Source organism: Sorex araneus, chromosome X (assembly GCF_027595985.1).
Source record: "Sorex araneus isolate mSorAra2 chromosome X, mSorAra2.pri, whole genome shotgun sequence".
NCBI classification, from domain to species: Eukaryota; Metazoa; Chordata; class Mammalia; order Eulipotyphla; family Soricidae; genus Sorex; species Sorex araneus.
The window spans coordinates 354,267,281-354,281,112 of NC_073313.1; the positions used below are offsets into that span (position 1 = coordinate 354,267,281).

At 39.2% G+C, this 13,832-nt stretch overlaps 1 protein-coding gene across 1 annotated transcript in view; it reads right to left on the reverse strand.

The window, feature by feature from the left end:
• OSR1 (odd-skipped related transcription factor 1) overlaps positions 1-11,777 on the reverse strand; it is an 82,899-nt gene extending 71,122 nt beyond the window's left edge. Inside the window, exon 1 of the mRNA XM_055123560.1 lies at positions 11,753-11,777. The gene's annotated coding sequence lies outside the window, so the exon portion shown is untranslated. The remainder of the gene's footprint in view (positions 1-11,752) is intronic.
• Between the last annotated feature and the right edge of the window lie 2,055 nt (positions 11,778-13,832).

The following is a 13,832-nucleotide window of genomic DNA, read 5'->3' on the forward strand; positions in this document are numbered from 1 at the left end:
TAACAGAATTAATAGAGGATTCCCAAGGGAAAGATATGCTTGGATACTCTTTCCAGAGTGTTCATTCTTGGTAGGTTTGTTTTCTGGCTAATTCTCCTTAGCATTTCTTTCTTTTTAAGAAGTTAAGACTGCAGTTAATTTTTCCCTAGTATGCAAAACCTTATAACTTTTTACTTTTTGTTTGTTTAGCTCTCCATATGGTCTTAAATTCACCAAGTATGTTATGAGGGGGAAATGACCATATATCTAAGGCCACTCAAGACACTAATTCTATTCACTTTTACCCCATGAGACCACTAAAAGCTTTGCAGCCTGGATTTCTGATCCTTAGTCTACCTAGCAACATGGAAGAATTGATGCATCTTCCATAGAAACAAAGCAACTCCCTCTAGGTCTTCACAACCTGAAAATACCATTATTTTAGCCTTCATCACTTTCAGGGTTTTTCAGTATTATTAAAATACACATGCTGTCTTCTGGTCAAAGAGTTGATAATCAGATGATATACCATCCACGAACTATATCAGTTTGCGCATAGATTTTTATCAAGTACCAATAAAAGGATATGATAGAGTTACATATTTAGTGATTAATTTTAGATTGGTTGTTAGTCAATCCACATTTATTATTTTATAAGGGCTGGACTGACAGCGGGTAGGGCATTTGTCTTGCACGAGGCCAACCAGGATTTGATTCCTCTGTCTGTCTCGGAGAGCCTGGCAAGCTACTGAGAGTATACCACCCACACGGCAAAGCCTGGCAAGCTACCTGTGGCATATTCGATATGCCAAAAACAGTAACAACAAGTCTCACAATGGAGATATTACTGGTGCCTGCTCGAGCAAATCGATGAACAACTGGACGACAGTGCTATAGTGCTATAGATTTCTCAAAGTAAGATAAATAAGATAGGATAACCTAAAGATAAAAAATTCAACAAAAAAGGAAAAAGATAAATGTTATTTAAAAGATTAATAAACAACCTTATTTACTTAACGTGACAAAGAAACTTTATGTAGGCAGATGTGTATAAAACTAAGATCCACTTTTTTCAAGGAAATAAGTGTAATTTTTTCCTTTAATTTTAATAAGTAGTGATGCAAGTATTAAGGAAAATCTTGTGGTACTTCTATGTCACTAGTCTATTGTATGGTGTAGTTGGAAATTCTGATTCTAGTGACCCACCACCTTCTTGCTTGCCACAAGAGCATCTCTTCTGTGTACCCTAATCTGTTACTTATAGTCAGTGCCATGGACAATGAAAGTATATTATTCTGATAAAATAGGGAGTCCTCTTCTAAAAACACCTTTCTCTTTCTTGGATTGGCAGGAAAACTTGTTTGACTTAGCAATTATCTCCAGCCTCAGCTAACTAACATAGGACACTATAAATATTTTATAGCTGCATCATCCAGTAGACTTTGAAGGATAAGAAAAATGAAAAAGTGAGGCACACAAATTGAAAAGTCATAAATGTAAAACTTTTATATTTTTAGAAAATATAAAAGTAGAACTTATTCTAAAAGTCTTTACTAACCTCTAGTCATGTATCCAACTCTATGTAGTCAGTTAGATATATGACAGATGTGACTATATCCTACTTAATTTTCATCCTTTTCCTCCTCCTAATGTATAGAACTCCATGTTCTGTTTGAGAAGGTGGGGAGAAATCTGTACGGATAGAATTCTCAGGTTTATTTAGACTCATTTGCAGCAGAGGGTGACCAGGTGGCACAATTGTAGTTAAGTTTAAGAGGCAATTTATTAGATATTTGGAAAGCTGGATTTTGTGATTAAAGATGCTGATATAAATATTTTTGTTTCATCTTTCTCCTTCTTCTATATAAAATGCAGTCCTGATGCCTCGAGGAAACACATACATATTGGAAAAAAATACCCTCAGGTTGAAAAAGTGAGGTATCTTCTTTTAAAAAAAATTTTATTGGAGAATCACTGTGATGTACAGTTACAAACTTACAAACTTTTGTGTTTGCATTTCACTCATGTAGCAATCGTTTACCCATCCCTCCACCAGTGCCCATTCACCTCCACCAATGATCCCAGTATCCCTCTCACCACCCCCACCCCATCCCCCACCACCCCACCCTGTCTCTGTAGCAGGGCATTCCCTTTTGTTCTCTCTCCTTTTGGGTGTTATAGTTTGCAATAGAGGTATTGAGTGGCCTTCATGTTCGATCTATAGTCTACTTTCAGTTCACATCTTCCAACTGGAATGGGTCCTACCAACATCCTATACTTGGTGTTCCCTTCTCTATCTGAGCTGAGGTATCTTCTTGAGCATCTACATTTCCCCAAATGGCCAACCTCTGGGATTTTCATTAAATGGAAAAATTAACCCACTGAAGCTTACAGGCATCCAAATGCAATCCTAAATGATGGAGAATGGGACTTTTAAAGGTTCTTATACAGTTTTAATCTAGTAGTGTCTGAAAATCCAGAAATTATTTCAAAATGAATGTTGGAGGCTCTGGAAAGATTGTACAGGAATTGCCTTGCATATGGTCAACTCTTAATTGATTCTTGACACATATGTTCCCTGAATGTCAATAGCTACAGGTATAGAGGCCTCCAATCACCACAGGATTCAGTTCTGGAGGTTCCCAAACATTGTCAGAACTGACTGGATAATCTTCAGCACCAATGGGCCCAGCCATGAATGTGAACAGAAAAGGGCTTCATAAAGAAAATGGCACTTACTATTGGGAGGGTCATCAGGAACACTGAGGAATCTTTTCAAAATTCATTCATGTCACTTTATCACTTTAAATAATTATTTAAGATTGTCTTTGTTGCCTATGTCTCAAAGTCCTTCTCACCATATCATGACAACTTTTCCAATGTTCCTCCCTTTCAAAATTCTTGGACTTGCTCTTCAGGCCCAGATTCTTCCGTGAACAAGTATCTCACTTGCTCTTCTCTAAGTGTCATTGTTTGCTTTTTTTTTTTTTAATTTTATTGAATCACTATGTGGAGGGTTACATAGTTCTCAGGATTATGTCAGTTATACAATAATCAAACACCCTTCCCTTCACCAGTGCCCATCTTCCATCACCAACCCCCCCAGTATACCTGCCGCCCCTCCCACCTCCCCAGTCCCCACCCTTGTAAGTGATAAGTTTCACTTCGTTTACGCCTTATCTCGATTACATTCCATGTTTCAACACACAACTCACTACCGTTGTTGGGGTTTCCCCCCAAAAAGAAAAAGACAGTCCTATTGCCAAGGAGGCATTTGATAGTTCTCCACTGCTAAGAATATAGAGATATTAAGTCCCGCTGTTTGTTACATAACTTTTCTTTTTCCCCCTTGCCCCGCGCCACCGAGTTCACGCCTGTTTAGTAATCGCCACGCTGCCTGACAAGGGAAAAAAAACCGAAAACCAAAAAGGATGGTTATTTCCCGTCATCAGCAGGCGTGGGGCTCTGGCTTAGTTGATAGACTAGTAGAGTGTCTGCAAGCAGTTTCTGGAACCGAAGGTCTTGTGCTGGTATCGGCTCCGGCTCAAGATTCCACCAGCGTCCCACTGTTCCATGTACATAATTTTTCCCCTTATAACCCATTCCCACGCCACCAGGTCTGTTTGTTTAATGGACATCACACTATAGTTGACTCCACGCCGCGTTTCTTCCCGAGAAAGAAGAAATTTTCTTCTCAGCCGGCGTGGGGATATAGCTTAGTTCAGTCTAGAGATATGGCTACCACTTTGATTGCCTTCAATATTTCATCAAAAGACTTACTATTCTTGTTAGGATCTCCCACAAAAGTCTGACCCATTAAAATGGAACCATTACATATTGCTGATGCTAAGATGACATTAGGTCGCGTGGCCGCGGTAGCGGCCGCGCGGTTTTGGGTTTCTGTATAAAATCCAGGGAAAGTACAACCAGAAATAATATCACTACAAACTTTTACCCTTTTATGGTGCTCATAAGATGGAGAAACCTAGAGAGAGGCTCGGCGTCTCCATTTTGCGCTCAGCAAGCCGCGGCCCCTGCGCTGTGCTCGGGAGGAAGGAGTTGAGAGAGAGAGGTTAAAAGAATTGGGGGATGCCCGGTTCCCACTGTTTTAGCCCACCGTGGGGTCTCTGATCGCGTGCCGGAATTAGTTCAGTGGGCTGCTTGGAATCCAAGGGCGCTTCCTTGGGCTCTTCCATCATGCTCTCTCCGCGGCAGGGTCCAAAGGGCTGTTTGCTTTTTTTTTTTTAATCCCACTTTGGAGAAACCAGATTTCTGTCTTGAATACATACTTTCTCTTTTTCTCTCTCCTTGCATCTTTCTAAGTTTGACTCAATAAAAATTATCTTGCTTCATTAAAACAAAAGCAACACCCAAAATGTGTCCTTAAAACTTACCCAAGTTTGTTTTGAGCTGGTCTTGTTATTTCTGCTTACCTCCTCACACCTTTCAAATTTATCATCTTCTTCTCTGCAAGTTCCTATTTTTTCCTTTACAAAATATATCAACCAAACTCCTTTGGTTTCTTTTGCTTCTCTTTCCTACCCATAATCCTTTCAATCTATGCAATAACCCCAGGAATAGAACTGTCAAAGACAAAAACCATCATAAACTGGAAAAGAAAGATGAAATCCATTAATATTACCTTTTATTATGTTTCAATTCCCGTAGATGGGCATTAAACAAGACATACTATAGAATTATACATTCACCTGCCCGTATTAGCACAGTGTGGGAGAATTTTGGTAAAACAAGTGTCAACACCCACTGTGGCCCAACTCTTTGAACATCTCTAAATTTTAACATGTGCCATTCAGTTCCCCAAACAGAAGCCCAATCAAAATATTTCATGACATTTAGAGAAATTCAGAGAACCACTTTTGTCAGTAACATAAAGCATCATATGTTCCATAGGATCCTCACCTCCCTGCAAAACTGGAGATGATGCCTTTTCCTCTCGCCAAGTTTGTCCACTCCAGCCCCCTCCACATCCCAAGGAACAATGTCTGCTTTAGTAACGTGCCCCTGCTTCTAAAGCTACATCTCACATTTTATTTTTGGTTCCTGATGCCCTTTTTATTGTCATCTGTCTTTCATCAGACTCCCATGGAGAATTCCAGCTACCAGTACTAACAACATTATACACAGCACCACCATTGATGCCAACATGAAATGGAAATACATATTTTTTTTGTTAGGGTGTATAAACTTCCTGGTTTAATGAAGCAGAGCTCCACTGAAAGTTTATCTAACTCCATTTATAATAAGAAAATGCCTCGGTGCATGTGTTTGCACTGTAAAGAAAGGCTAAAATTAACACTTTTAAGACCACCTCCAACACACGAGTAAACTTGTTATAGGGAAGAAAGAAAATCAAGGTAAAAGTTGATTAAAACACCAAACCAAATTAAATTTGATCTAATAGTGTTTACTTGTTTTAACATCTGGAAAAGTTTGGGCATACACTGCAAACATTTTTAACCTAATTTTAAAATAAATTATGCTTAGTTTCCACAGATGTATTTAAGTGGAGCCCTTTTAAAGAAATAATTCTTAAGATTTGAAGGGTTTTTTTTTGTTGTTGTTTGTTTGTTTTTCATTTAGTAGGCAAGAATGTGGATCATGAGGTGACAATGGAAAGGATATCTAACTATTTCTTTTAATAAATATGCAAAAGAATAACTTAGTGCTTAAAAAGTTACAATGGTAAAAGAGCCTATACCCTCTGCCAGGTGAAAAATAGATGTGTAAGCTCTCCTAAATAGGGGTTGGCAGAAGGGTTTTTACCAGCAGAAAGGAAGAAGGAGGAGTTGTTTGAGCTTGCCCACTTGCTCCAGGAAACGTACTGAACTCCAGGAAAGCTAGCAGCTCCTGACGGTTGGAGGCTTGAGCTGACACTCCTATGTAACTTAAAGGAAATGCTTCATCTCCCATTGTCCACATCAGCTCTATCCTTCACTTCAGTCCAACACGTGCTGGCTACAAGGGTGGGGCAGCCAAGGTACTAATGCCATATTTCCTAAGTCCACAGTATTCAGTGTTAAGTTTATATTGTTCCATACCAAGGACTACTCACTTTTTCTAGGTACCCCTGGCTTGGAAAGGAGGGATAGGTTAGTTATGAGGAAGAAAAGTTTGATGAAGAAATTCACAAACCCTTCAAGGCCCCTGTCCAACCTCTGTAAGCCCTAAAATGCTGTTCTTATCTTACTAGAACTCTAACCATAGATCTCAAGGTCTAGTCAGCAATCATTGTAACTGTTTTTACAGGAACCTGATACTCCACATCCTACTTCTCGCCACTCCTTTTCCTTAATGTTGCAATAACATGGAGTTTTTCAACCTTGTCTTTTCTGAATTCAGGTTGTAATCTGTGGCTTCCTGATGGATCATCTCTCAGACTTATTTTTAACCTTCTCAATCATGTTCTAACACAGCAGGTGATGTGTCCTGCTGGGGTATTGAGGAAAGACAGGGCTGATTAATCTTTTGTCCTTAACGCTTTTTCAGCACCCATTTAATGTCTAGGAAGAGTCGTTACTTGATACAAACAGTAGATAAAAAATGCAAGTTGTAAATCAGAGAAAGACATCTCTCTCTTGTCCCTGTATTTTTCTCTCCCTGTGTACTTAACCTTCTGGATACAACTAAGAGTTTGTCCGCCAATTTCAGGCAGAGGCTGTGAACTTTGTGTGTTTGGTATGGGTCGTGGTCAGCAAAGTTGGTTTTCTTATTAGAAAAGTCTGTTTTGTACTGTGATAAAACCTCACAGTTGTGATTAAAAACAAAACAAAAGTTCTTTGCAGAAACATATAACCTCCCTCTAAATTCCCATCTCCTGGCATCACTCCATCCACATACTCGTAACTGAGAACAGCCTGTGGTTGAAAATCATGTACACATTTATTCTTTATTCCTTTGCTCAAGGGTAGCCTAGGTCAGGGAGCCACTTGTGAGCTTGTGAATATGTTTAAGATACTAACAAGCAGAGCCATTTATCTTCTCTTAGCTTTTTAAATCAACTGTAGCACAGATCTGTACCACTTAAAAAATCTGATCAATTCTTCTAAGTTTTCAAAATTTCTCCTTTCTAGTTCTTCTAACTAGAACAAACTGGCACCATCAGTATCAACTGACAATTTGGGAAGGCAAATTCTCAAAATCTTACTCTAAATTAATGGAATCAGGTACTCTGGGGGCAAGGGACCAATAGTTTAACAAGTCCCCTGGGTAATTCTAATTGGCTCCCATTTGGGAATCAGAGAGCTAGTGTGACTAGCACTGCTTTGCAGGAACTGCATACACAGACTGTCACTGTCACTGTCATCCCGTTGCTCATTGATTTGTTTGAGCGGGCACCAGTAACGTTTCTCATTGAGAGACTTACTGTTACTGTTTTTGGCATATCCAATACGCATGGGTAGCTTGCCAGGCTCTGCTGTGCGGGCTCCATATTCTCGGTAGCTTGTCGGGCTCTCCGAGAGGGGCGGAGGAATCCAACACAGATCAGCCGCGTGAAAGGCGAATGCCCAACCGCTGTGCTGTTGTTCCAGCCCTGCATACACAGACATCTCCAAGAACTCACTTTTCCCGTAACCGTTAGACTTGCAGACAGGTAAGAGATCAACTTGTGATTGGGGTAGAAGTGTGTAGAATTATGGGGCTGTAAGCCTAGAAATCACTGAAAGCATTTCTCTCTTGGGGGCTGGTGGGCGAAGTCTGGCTAGATTCACAGGTCTGACCAAGGGATGCACTCACGGCCCTTGCAATTTGATAAGAAGTGATTTCACATCATAATCAGCAATTTGCGTGTGGATGAACAGGAGCATCTGCTACTAACATTTTCAAAGCTACATTTTTTTTCCCTCAGGTACATTCCAGAGGGGAGCCAACCACTTCCACATGTGGGGGATGATCCCTTAACTATCGATCTTACCTGCCTCGTGTGTCATCACACATTTCTTTAGAAGTTAAAGTTCACTTCAAAGTCAAGGCAAAGCCCAAACCTTTTCCAGGTGTCACAATGAGTTGTTTGAGTTTGGCAAAAACTAGGAGTAGATAGAGGAGCACCAACCCAGCTCACCTGCTGGGGCTCTTCTCATTGCTGAGATAACTCCTCTCTCTTCATTTACATGAATGTATATTTGAATTCTCCTCCAGAAACCTTACAAACATACCAGTGTCTGGCTCCACTCCCAGGAGCTCAGATCTTATTATTACATGAGCCCTATGCTTGAGTAATTTGAAGATAGCATTCCATCTATTATGCAGCTCAATTCTAGAATCTGTGCCATAAATGAGTATTTGAAAAGTACTAGGTGTGAGTCTTGAGTATTTCATATGTGCATATCTAAGTAAGATACTTAGAGATTCAAAGAGCATAAGCTAAGTGGATGCCTCTTTAGGAGGTGGGAAATGATGGGAGCAAATGGAGATCAAATATGGGTTTCTAACTCAATGTTCCATCTGATGAGCCTAAGTTCTATTTTAGAACTATTCTCAATTTTCTATCAGCAACAAAAGCAGGGTAGATTACATTCTGAGTGTAAAAAATGAACAGATCATTTTGGGGCAGAGAAAACTAAAATTAAACAAAAGCATAGAGGGAAAAAAGTTCAGGAATTTTGAAAATATCAGTATAAATTGGATAGTTGGCATGAAACTTCAAGAATTTTTGAGAAACCAATAAATACTGTACAGTTACTATATATACTGAAAGAGGTTAGTGTGGTAGGCTGGGCCAGATTTTAAAGAATTTTGAATGCCATGTTAGCAAACTAGATCTTATTTTCAATGTACAGTGACATGATATGTGTGTTCAAAATATAAATGTCACTTAGAAAATAACTTCTGGTTCTACCAATAAACATGTGGTGAATTATATATAGCCAATTAAAAGCACTGAGGACTTAATTAATTTTGTTGTGGACTCCTGGGCTAAGCATGATGGGAAAATAACTATATAGCAGGCAATAATTATAATAAGTAAATTGCTGAATCTGACACTTTCTTATAATTATTATACAAAATATAACTGTGTGGATTAAATTGCAAATTTCTGTTGTTGGTGCTGCTGCTGCCAATTCTTGTGTGTGCTTTTAAAAAGGATTTGACATATGGTATGAGTAGCTAAGTATAACCATGAAGAACAGTATCTCAGACCTGGCTATATAAAATGTTCCCTAATACAATTGGACTTGGAAATAGGGCTTATGTTCTATGGACCACTCTGAATAAAGGCTGTGTTACAAGGTGGTGCCCTATTCAGGCTGTTTCTACATTTCAGGCACCTTCCAGTGATGACCAATTGAATGCATGGTCTTGTGCATAAGCACGCCCTGTATAGGCATATTTGACTTTTCCTTTATTCCAGAAATTAAGGTACAGTCACTCTTCCTTTAATGTTGCTATAAACAATAGCTCCATTTCTTTCAAAATGCTTCTTGAGGATTCAATTATTTCTCTCTCTCCTGGTGGTGAAGGGGAAATCTGGTACTGACTCGGTGATCTGTGAAAGTATCATGCAGACCAGTCTCGGAACTACAGGTTTCTTGCGGTGTAATCCTGAATAAGTCATTTGCCTTAACCATCACCTGTTAGGTAGAAAACTTTAATGGTAACAATTGGAAGAGAATTATAGATAGTGAAATGACTGCTAAAAGTACCAGTCAATAGTACTAATAGAGAATATGCTAACACATTAAGACTAACAGATTATTTTGCTGGATGCTGAGTATGGAGAGTCAAAGGAGACATGATATCTACTATCAGTGGCAAGTCAGTAGGAAATTTGCCTTCTCCAACCTTCTCCATGTAGAAAAACTTTCACCAATAGGCTTCTCTCTGCTGAATTCTGAGCTAATGCAGGGGTGATCCTATTATTAAATTAAGATTGTATTCATTTACAATTTTATTTGAATTTTCTATGTGAAATGTGCTATAGAGATACATGTAACTGCAAACAATAGACTCAACGTCATCTCCAAAATTAACATGGATTGAGACAAAGTAGTTGATGACAGGCATTATGCCTACCATCATAAGCAGTGACTTAGAAATCCAGGAGTAACTAAAAATCAAGCACTCAAAATGGGTCTGGAAGATAGTACAGGGGATAAGGTGCTTGTCTTTGACACAAGACAGTAGTTTAAACCGCAACACCACATAGGAGTCCCAAGTATTGCCAAGACTGATCCCTGAGGACAGAGCCATTTGTCAGCCCTGGACTCATGTGGATTTGGCCCTCAAAGCAAGAAGCAAACAAACAAACAAACAAAACCATTAAAAACATTTAAAAACATTTTTATACTGTGTTGCTGTTAGAAAAGATGAAGTCATGACTTTTGCATATAAGTGGATCAACATGGAAAGTATCATGCTAAGTGAAATGAGTCAGAAAGAGAGAGACAGACATAGAAAGATTGCACTCATCTGTGGAATATAAAACAAAATAGCAGAATAGGAGACTAGCACCCTAGAATAGTAGAGATAAGTACCAGGAGGTTGGCTCCAAGGCTTGGAAGCTGGCCCCACACACTGGAGGAAGGGGCAGCTCACATAGAGAAGGGAACACCAGGTAAAGTGTGGTTTGAGGACACACGTGGGATGGGAGATGCGCGCTGAAAATAGAATATAGACCAAACACGATGGCCACCCAGTGCCTCTGTTGCAAACCACAACACCCAAAAGGAGAGAGAGAACAAAAAGGGAATGCCCTGCCACAGGGGTGGGGGGCATGGGGTTGGAGGGATACTGGGAACATGGGGGGAGGGGACTGGGCACTGGTGAAGGGATATAAACAAAATGCAAACATGAAAGTTCATAAGTTTGTCACTGTAACTCATGGTGATTCACTAATAAAAAATTAATTAATTAATTAAAAAAATTAAAAATTTAAAAATTATATAGATATATTTGAGAACTCAGATTTAAATACAAGAAAAAAAACATTTTTATTGGACCAGAGAGGTACTACAGCAGGTGGGGCACTTGCCTTGCTTGTGGTTGACCTGGTTTTGATCCCTGCGCTCAGTATGCTCGAACTGGACCCCTGAGCTCTGCCAGAAGTGGTCTCTGAGCACAGAGCAGGAATAAACCCTAAACATGGCTGGTTGTTGCTCGAAAAGCAAACAAAACCATATTTTCTTCACAAGCATACTCCACCTCACAAATATTCTACGGTTGCTTTCAACAAGAAAAGAATATCAATTTTCTTCTTCTTTCATCATTTATATAAGCATTGTATTATATTCCTCCTATGTATGCAAAATTGTTGAACTATTATTAATATCTCTTATTATAATAGAAATCTTGTCATCTATGTGGTAAAATCTGAGATGTTGGCCTGTGTGAGTCCTAATATTTCAGTGCTAAGTTTTGGGAAGGGCTGGCAAGAAACGCAGGTAACTAATCTATCACATGTAAGCTGACTATAGGACTTTGATTTTCAACAAAGGAAGCCACTTGTTAAGGCTATCGTGTGAGAAACTTTTAGATAGCAAAACTTTTAAGGCAAATGCTGCTAAATCACCAATAACAATCAAAATAGCCCATCTTTTCTCATACTTCCCAGGGAACCAAGCAATTGCCTTTCTTCCAGACTGACACAAAATAGATTTCCTCTCAGGAAAGACTTCAAATTTGAGGACTCCTGGACCAGATGAAGAGAAGGGGACGAACAAACAGAAAATGTCAGATTTGTCAATAAAACATCTCCATGTGAAACAGTGAAACCCATTCTCTGTTCAGCACCCAGAATACTGGAAGTCAAACTTACATTTCATCCCAGGGAGTTGGAGAATTCCTCTTGGGAGAAAACGATCAAACTCAAGAGAAGAGAAATCTACATAGCCTGCCAACACAAAGAAACGGCCGAATTCTTATTTCTTAATTACTTTATTTTATTTATCTATTTATTTATTTTTTATTTTTTAATGTAATTTAATTTATTTTTTGCTTTTTGGATCACACCCAGTGATGGACAGGCTCTGTGCATCACGCTCCTGGCTCTGCACTCAGGAATTACTCCTGGTGGTGCTCCGGAAACCATATGGGATGCTAGGAATTGAACCCAGGTCAACCATGTGCAAGGCAAATGCTCTACCTGCTGTGCTATCACTCTAGCCCCCAAAACTGCCAAATTCTTGCTAAATAATCTCTAGATCAAATCCATGGATTAATAAGCACTGGTCCTTTTTGCTACTAGCCTCAGAGTTTCCATATGTATGTCCAGGTTCAAATAAACTTTTTATGGTCTGAACTTCAAAAGTTGCACATTATGGTGCTCCCTCTGGGGACACTATATTGAAAATGGTATAATGGAGATTCTTATGCACAAGAATGACATACTGAAAATTCATGAGGAATTCCATATTTGAAAATGTCTGTGCCATTGATGAGATACAAACACGCACACACACACACAAGAGGAGGGAGGAAAGTATCTCAGAGGAATAAGAACTATTTATAGTTCTTTTTATATTTATATAAAATATATATAGTTGAGAAGTGAATCAGCAAACATTTCTTGAAACAATAAAGTTTTCTCATATATCTGATAAGATTACATTCATACAAAAAGAAATAAGTACATTAAAAGAGAATGGGAACAAGAAAAAGTCAAAATATGATAACAATGAAATTTAGTATTTAAGAGCTGGAGAGATGGCTCAAGGGGCTGGAGCAACAGTACAGTAAGAAGGATATATGTCTTGCATGGGTTGACCCACGTGTGATTCCCAGCATCCGCTAAGCCTGCCAGGAGTGATCCCTGAGTGCAGAGCCAGGAGTCAGCCCTGAGCCCTGCCAAACGCAACCCCATAATGACAATCAAAAATTTCCTGACACAGCCAAGTTCCCTAAGCCAAGTTCCCAAATGGGATTCCCCCAATACTAACCCTCCAAAAAGTGGCATTTAAAAATTTGGGCACATTGGTAGTGCGGGGAGGTAACTGTGAACACCAAGATCATTTATGTCAGCACCATTAAAAAAAGTAAACCTTAAAGATAATGCACGTAGCACTGCCTTCCCGTTGTTGCTCTAGTGGGCACCAGAAACGTCTCCATTTTGAGACTAGTTACTGTTTTTGGCATATCGAATATGCCACGGGTAGCTTGCCAGGCTCTGCTCTGCGGTCGGGATACTCTCGGTAGCTTGCCAGGCTCTCTGAGAGGGATGGAGGAATTGAACCTGGGTTGGCCACGTGCAAGGCAAATGTACTCCTGCTGTGCTATTGCTCTAGTCCCTTTAATAATAGATAAGTATATAATAGACAAGATTGGATATAGTCTGGGTTGTATCGCTGTAGGCAAAGCTACAGATAATATCAATTAATAACAAACTTGTGGTATACTGGAGTACAGACTGAGAACACCAGATAATCAGGGACAAATAGGGGGACCAAAAGTGACAGAGGGGCACAGGTTGGAAGTCGTGGGTACTGTGGTAGTGCAGAGGTGAAGGATTGTGTGCTAAGTAAGACCATAAACTCTAAACACGTTGCCTTAACTCTAATAGATGAAAAATTTTTAATAGAATATGGTATGTAATTAAACTTAGGAACACTGGAGAATATCACTGAAAAGATGGATGAAGAGAAAAAACAGTAAGTTAGAAAATTAAAAGATAAATCCACAGAGACTGACAACTGATAAGATAACCCAAAGAAATTATCAGAGAAAGAAGCAGTAAAAAAAATTAAGAGCATATTCTTGAGTTAAGGGACTTTCTAACAGAAATAGGGATATTGCAATCCATCAAAGTATACCATCATGAAATATGGGATAAAAAGTAATCCCTAAAAGCTTCTGGAAAGAAAAAAAATAGCTTCATACAAAGAATGAAGAATAAGACACAG